Consider the following 7,274-nt stretch of genomic DNA (forward strand, 5'->3'; position numbering starts at 1 on the left):
CTTAGATTTAGGTGCACGTTAAAGAACCCCAGGTGGTCGAAATTTCCGGAGTCCTCCACTGCGGCGTGCCTCATAATCAGAAAGTGGTTTTGGCACGTAAAACCCCAAATATTATTATTAAAAGAACTGATTAAATAAGTTTGCCACAGTTTCGTCGTCTGCAGAAAAATAAGATGAAAGGCGCCGTTTAGGCATTGAAATGTTGCCGCCTCTAAGATTATTGATTAGGGACCATGTTTTCTTTTGTCAGATCGAGCTTCTTGAAATTTCTTTCTCAAATAAACGCGCTTCGCAAGTCTGATCAATGCAATCACCTTGTTTCTGGCACATATATATCTTAAAGAGAAGCTGAAGAGTCTGTCGAATTCAATAAGACGCTCATATGCGGATGCGGCAACCTTATAAATCATGTAGGTAAAATTTGGGTTTTGTTTTTTCAATTAGGAGCGACGTAATCGTCGGTTAAAATTGCGCTGAAGCTCCGCCCCTCCCCCCCCCCCCCCCCGTTGCTTCTGATATTTACGTGAGTAACATGGAAAGCGTCGTTACCTGGACAACAAAAAAACCGCGAAACTTCTAAAAGGTCATTGCAAACCTTGAAAGTACTACCCATGACTACATAAGCCTCTCAATGTCCAATTTTCTATTAATTCGAACGAGTGGAGCGCCGTATGCTTCCCTTTAAAAACAACTTGCCACTTCTTGTCCAGATGTATTTGAGGAACATTTCCTTTGCTTTAGTGCGAGCTAGCCAGAATAGTTCACGACCAACCCGTGTGAGGTTGTCATTGAAATACAACCGTGGAAAATTATTCTGAAGTAATCCTGGCAAGTTTTTACGTGATCGAAGCAATTTTGCCTTCGTTTCAACAGAGCACATCTGGACAAGAATAGCTGGTGCAGTATTGTCCCTACTGGGTAGACGGTGGATCGCAGACGCTTGAGTTGCCGCAAAGTTAGGTACCTGAAGTTGTTGCGCAAGATCACTGAGGAAGGATTGCAAGTTCTCCTTTGGCTTGCTGGGAAACCCGTGGATCTCGAAATTCTTTCTCCTACTATACTGCTCCATTTCGTTCATTTGCTCACTTATTTTGTCGAACCCGCCGTGCTTGCTCAGTGGCTATGGTGTTAGGCTGCTGAGCACGAGGTCGCGGGATCAAATCCCGGCCACGGCGGCCGCATTTCGATGGGGGCGAAATGCGAAAACACCCGTGTGCTTAGATTTAGGTGCAATTTAAAGAACCCCAGGCGGTCGAAATTTCCGGAGTCCTCCACTACGGCGTGCCTCATAATCAGAAAGTGGTTTTGGCACGTAAAAACCCCAAATATTATATTATTATTTTGTCGATTAAGTCTGACTGGAACTCGACGGTAGAAGACGGCGAGTCAACCTTGGAACGTAATTCCGCCTCCTCCGTCTGATTTTTGTTGACTGTCTCCAATACCAAGTCATATTTTGTGGAAAGAAATTCTGTTGAAGTCAGCACTACCTGTATCTCGTTCTCGATCTTTCCAACCGAGTCCTTAAATGTAAGAAGTTCCTGTGCTTTCGTGGGGAGTATTTCTACGCTAGATGCAAGTCGGTCTAGTTTTTCATTTACAGCAATAAATTGCTGTGCAAACGATTCTTCTTTTCCTGTTGGTGTCAAGTCACCTTGTGTGCTTTCTTCCGGTCGACATGTTTGGCACAGCCAGGTTTCACGTTTAACAGTACTCATTTTTGCGTAGCTGTTTTCAACTACTGTAGAGCATCGTTTTCCAAGGTGGAAACCTTCTTGGAAAGCCGAGCATGTTAAAAATTTCGCATCCAAAGGTAACGGCTTAGAGCAAGCAGCACAATCAGAAGGCATTTCTGTGCAGTCAGCGGCAAAAAAATTACAATGATAAAATAAGTAAGAGCAAAAGGCTCACCTGCCGAAAGGCATGAAATGATTAGCTCCGTAAACGTATTCGCCGCTGACTGCAAAGAAGCCGAGCGATGCTGTTCCTTAAGTAGGCATTCCCAAGCGTCTGGGGTGCAGGATAGGTGATGTCCAGACGAGAAGATTACAGCTTGCGGACGAAAATTGCAGACGGAAACACACTGTCTGCGCAGACTCTGCGCAGATCCAGGCTCACTGTTGCCAGCGGCTGCACTGCCCGTGTCTCAGTGAAGCGTCCGACGACCGCATGCAGCACCTGCCGAAAGGCATGAAATGATTAGCTCCGGGAACGAATTTGCCGCTGACTAAAGCCATAAGCCATAACATTAAGCCATAACCTACTGACCGATGAAATGAAACAGACTAACCAACCATGTCACTATGAATCCTGCATTCCGAAACGCAGCCTTTCATGATGTAGCCAGTGCAGAGCCACTTTATCAGAGCTTTGCTTACATCCACATAAGCCACACGTACGTTGCTGCTGCGCCCGTTTCGCCTGTTAATTTCGTTAGTTAAAATTCGCTCTTCCGCATAGCGCTCGCCATCTAGCGGACGCGCCTACTGTTCTGTCTTGAAATGAACATAGTTCCGTATACTTATAAAATTTTTGCTATGCCGTTGCGCGAAAACCCGAAAAGAAAATAATATTATGTCGAATGACTTTCGTTGTGTACCGCAATGCGTGTCATCGCGCTGGAACGACAGCAACGGATCATTTCATCGTTTCGCGAAATAAACAAACGGCGCGCTTCGGAGAGTGACATGGAATAGAACTTTGCGCATGGGGAAAAAGTGAGTGACACAATAGCGGTTTGTGCGAAGCGCTTAACTCGCGGCAACTCGTTTCTCCCCAGGGAGTCGACTATCAATTTTTTATACATGCATGTGTGTTTAATTACACGCAGGCTTCAAACAACGGATTATACTCGAAAGTGTTTAGGCAGGCGCCTTAGAAGTTAGTGACGTACACGAAACTTTGTTTTCTTTGTTTACGCACGACCCTTAGTGTAAGCGATGCTCAAATTAAGCTGCTGAAAGATTCTCGCTGACGTCTTGCTTTAGTTCTGAACCTGCTTTAGTTCTGAAGTGTAATGCAAGTGATACTGTGTTCTCGTGGAACGCGGTGCGTTGTCAATTTCTCTGCTACCGAGAAAAGCAGCAGCAACCACAAACAGCGCTTGTTCCACCTTTTGGAGTTTGAAACCCATATTTATGGCCGAGTCATGCGGTTTGCACGATGTTCCCAAGCACTGGCCCTGCTTCAAACACCACGAACACGAACAAGTAGTAGGTCATTGGATGCATAGCATCTTATTACAAAAAATTATGAGGTTTTACGTGCCAGAACCACGATCTCAATTTGGCGCACGACGTAGTGGAGGACTCCGGAATAATTGGGCCCACACGGAGTTCTTTAACGTGCATCTAATTCTAAGTAAGCAGGTGTTTTCGCATTTCGTCACTTGAAATGTGCCTCCGCGCTCGGGGCTTGATCTCGCGATGTAGTGCTTAGCAGCCCAGCACCATAGCCACTAAGCGACAATGGTGGGTAAAACATAACGTGTATCTGCGAAAGAAAAAGGTGGATGCACATCAACTCGTAAACTAAGCTTTGCTTTATCCCTCACACGAGAACTGACCAGTTTACAATACAATTTCCAGCCTCCCTTTACAATTGAAGGATATGCGTGCTTAGCTCCTCAGCTGACAACAGACATCACTATGCAATTTGCTGCGACACGAACCGCAGCGCACACTTACCGCAAAAGCAGTCAGCAGTGCATCAACACCTCGCACCTTTCGGAGAGGCTTGCTGCATTTGCTTTCGTCAACTTCCTACACGCTTGAGAGGCATTCTCTCTGATGCGGCTCGCCGAACGGAGTCGCATAGCGCAACACTGCGGTTCGACGCCACAATGCAGAAATTTGAGCGCGGCATAAAACTAAACTGCCGAGGTGGTAGCCATGTTTTAAAGCGAAAGCTTTACTGGCCGCGAACTTGCGATTTCACCGCGGCGGTGCTCCGAGGAGGCACATGACGTTACAACGCGCGCCTCAGCGTGGATATTGCTCTCTCTATATCGCTCCCTAGTCACTACTGCGCATGCGCCACTAGTAACACCGAGGCACAGGTGTTCCGCCGCTGCGCAGCGCCGCGCTTTACCGCTTCCGCCGTTTGGTGTTACGTCACACCATGTTCCTCGTCGTTACGCTCGCTTGCGCTCGCTTCGCCAGCTGCGTCACATGTCTGATAACATGTCGGAGGATTGAAAAGGAGAGCTCGCGTGCGCCGCAACCACCGTTGAGGCGGCAGTATGGACGGCGACATTTCTGATAAGCAGCAGGAGGCCTGGAATCAATATCGTAACAAGATGAAGCGGAAACGAATCGGCCTGGAAACAGACGAATCGCGCGCTGAACGACTGGCTAAACGCCGCAAGATAGCTAGACAACCACACTAATCTGAACATGCAATCAAGATTAACCAAAGCTAACCATGCTATGCTTTAGCTTTTGCTACGTATACCCTAGTATAGCAGAGCTAAGCCACTGCCAATTATTTTGTTTATTTAAGAGCTTCGAATGGTTTCGAATGTCCATAAAAAACAACAACCGGGAGTACTAAGGCCTACCGTGTGCTCTGACGTTTCTGTCACATGTTGGGCCGCGACAATGGATTCAATCTCGTTGCGGCACGCTCCCGCCTATTAAATCCTGCCTCCATGGTTGTAAGTATCCTTTAGTAGGGTCATTGTAAATGTTTTGCCACTTCGAGCAGGACCGGTGAGGAACACTCGCCGCGGTTCGGCTTCGGGCCTCATTGAACGATGGATCAGTTCGAGTATGATAGAGCGCTGTTCTCAGTTAGTGATTGTGAGTCAGTGAGTGACTCAATTGTGGTCCGCTTGGCGTTTCTCGGCGAAGTGTTCATCGCGGTCCTCGCTGCTCATCGCTGCCACTCGATTCTGCACCACTTGGCGTTTCTTGGCAAAGTGTGCATCACGGTCCTCGTTGCTCATCGCCGCCATTCGATGCTTCTGGGCTTGGCGTTTCTCGGCAAAGTGCTCATCGTGATCCTCGCTACTCATTGCCGTCTCTCAATGCTGCTCTGCTTGGCGATTCTCGGCAAAGTTTTCACAGCGGTCCTCGGTCCTCATCGCCGACACTCGACGCTGCTCCGCTTGACGCTTACGAGCCAGCATGCGCTTGCGTTCCAACCCATCGTTCGCTGCGCATCCAAATCGTTCGTGCTCCAATCGACGCTTCTTGCGAGCCACTGTCTCCTCGGCATTGAGCAAACGCTTTGGCGCCATTCTGGTTTGAAGCGTTGTTGCTCACGGTATTACCGCGTGCTTACATTTACACTTCCTCAGTTCATCCTTAGTTGTATCGACCTGTAGTAGTAGGCTTGGATCCGTCCAGCGGACGGGCTCAATAAGCGTATCGTGTGCGACTCGGCACTGGCCTTTGCTGGCGAACCTGGCTTGCAGTACAGACTGTGCGGCCTACTCAGACAGCTGACTGATTGGTGCATTCTCCCAACCCTGGAATATCGCTGCTGCTGCACGTGAGCAAGGAGACAAGCGCGGTAGCCCCTTCAATGCTTTTGTGGAGGACCACGCCTAAATGCAGCGTTCAGAGGGTATTGTAGCGTTCCCCAAGTAGCCTGAGAATGCGTTGTGGCGTCCCTGAGGGCGCGTCAGAGGGCAGCGTGGCCCCACTGTACCAAAACGTTGTTGACGTTGCATATTTCCAGCACCACCACCCATGTATGAGAGTTGCGAGCTAACAGTGCCAAGGCTGTCATTCCCTCGGTTCGTAGCTGTGTCGGTTCTACCCATTCTCCGCAATACTTTTGCGAGTGGTTACGTGTAATTACAGCTGCCAAGAGGCTGATCTGGCGATGCCCAGGTAACTTTAGAGGATATTATGCACATTCGACATGGTGCACTCCAAATGAATTTTTCGTGTCGCCTTTCGTCTCTGGTCCCCTCATCTTTACACACGCTCTCAGCCACACTCCGGCGCGGTGTGCCTGATAGCAGCAGTCACTGCAGCGGTAGCAGCAGAGCAGCAGTGGGTAAGTGAAAGGAAGAGTTAAAAAAAGCTGCGCTTTATAACCGAATGCGAGCGTCCCCATGCTTGCGGAGGATGTGACGCGCCTCTTTTAGCGACCTGACACGCGATTACTGTTACAAAAAAAATGCGACATTTGATACCAGGCTTCAAGGAGCAACTGTTCGCTGGTCTGCTTCGCAACCCTCCGACAACTGTTGCAGAGTTCATCGAGGAGGCTACTACGATGGAGCGGGTGATTCAACAATGGTGCCGCTAGTATGAACGGCCGAGCAGCGCCTCGATCAGCGCCTCTGCACTGACTGCGGGCAGTAAGTGTTCCCTGCGTGAGCTCATCCACGGGGTCGTTCGGGAAGAGCTTCACAACATTGTGGTGACTCCGCAAGAGCCTGTCGTGACTTCTCTTGCAGAGGTTGTACGGCAAGAAATCTGGCAAGCGTTTTATTTGCCCGAATTGCTACCAGACCAGCGCTGTATGAACTACGCATCGGCCTTTCGTCCTCCAGCCACAGAGTTACATAGGCCGTCATCCATGTAATCATCTTTACAATGAGTTTTAAATCCCTGCGTACCAAGCGCCGCCGTCGCCGACCACGCCGCTTATTGTGCTCGTTGAAACACCGTCCTACCACCACCACCGACTACTCAAACTTGGTCGCAAAGGCCGTCCATCATTAGACCACTTGTTCGCAAGACGGACTTATGGCTCTCCACCGACCGACGTCCACTTTGCTTCCATTGCGGAGAAGCCAGCCATATTTACCGTTTTTGCCCGTATCAAGACCATGGATACCAGACCTTTGCAACCACCTTCCCTCGCATTCGTTGTGACAACCGATGCGACACCAGCGTATCCACGCCACCCCAACCATTGGCTCCACCGTATCGTCGACCCCGCTCTCTGTCCCCTGCATCGAGCACTTAAACGCACCATCGCACTTACGCCGATGTAGTCCGGCGCAGGTCTCCTAGTCCTCGTCGGGGAAACTAAAAGCGGCGTCTCCTAGGGGGAACGTTGCCGCCCGTCGAGATTCTGCAACACCCCCAACGCCAACAGTACGACCGGACGATACAACAACGCTGACTCCAATGCAGATTCTTAGCGCTGACCTCGCCATTTACATAGACGAACGCCCAGTGACAGCGCTAGGAGATACTGGCCCGGACTTCTCTATAATAAGCCAAAACTCGCAGATCGCATTCAGTTCGAGACTTCATGGACGGACCCCCCTTTAGGAACTGCAGGATGCTAGTTGACAACGTCCACAGGCA

Source organism: Dermacentor variabilis, chromosome 4, assembly GCF_050947875.1.
Source record: "Dermacentor variabilis isolate Ectoservices chromosome 4, ASM5094787v1, whole genome shotgun sequence".
In the NCBI taxonomy this organism is placed as follows: Eukaryota; Metazoa; Arthropoda; class Arachnida; order Ixodida; family Ixodidae; genus Dermacentor; species Dermacentor variabilis.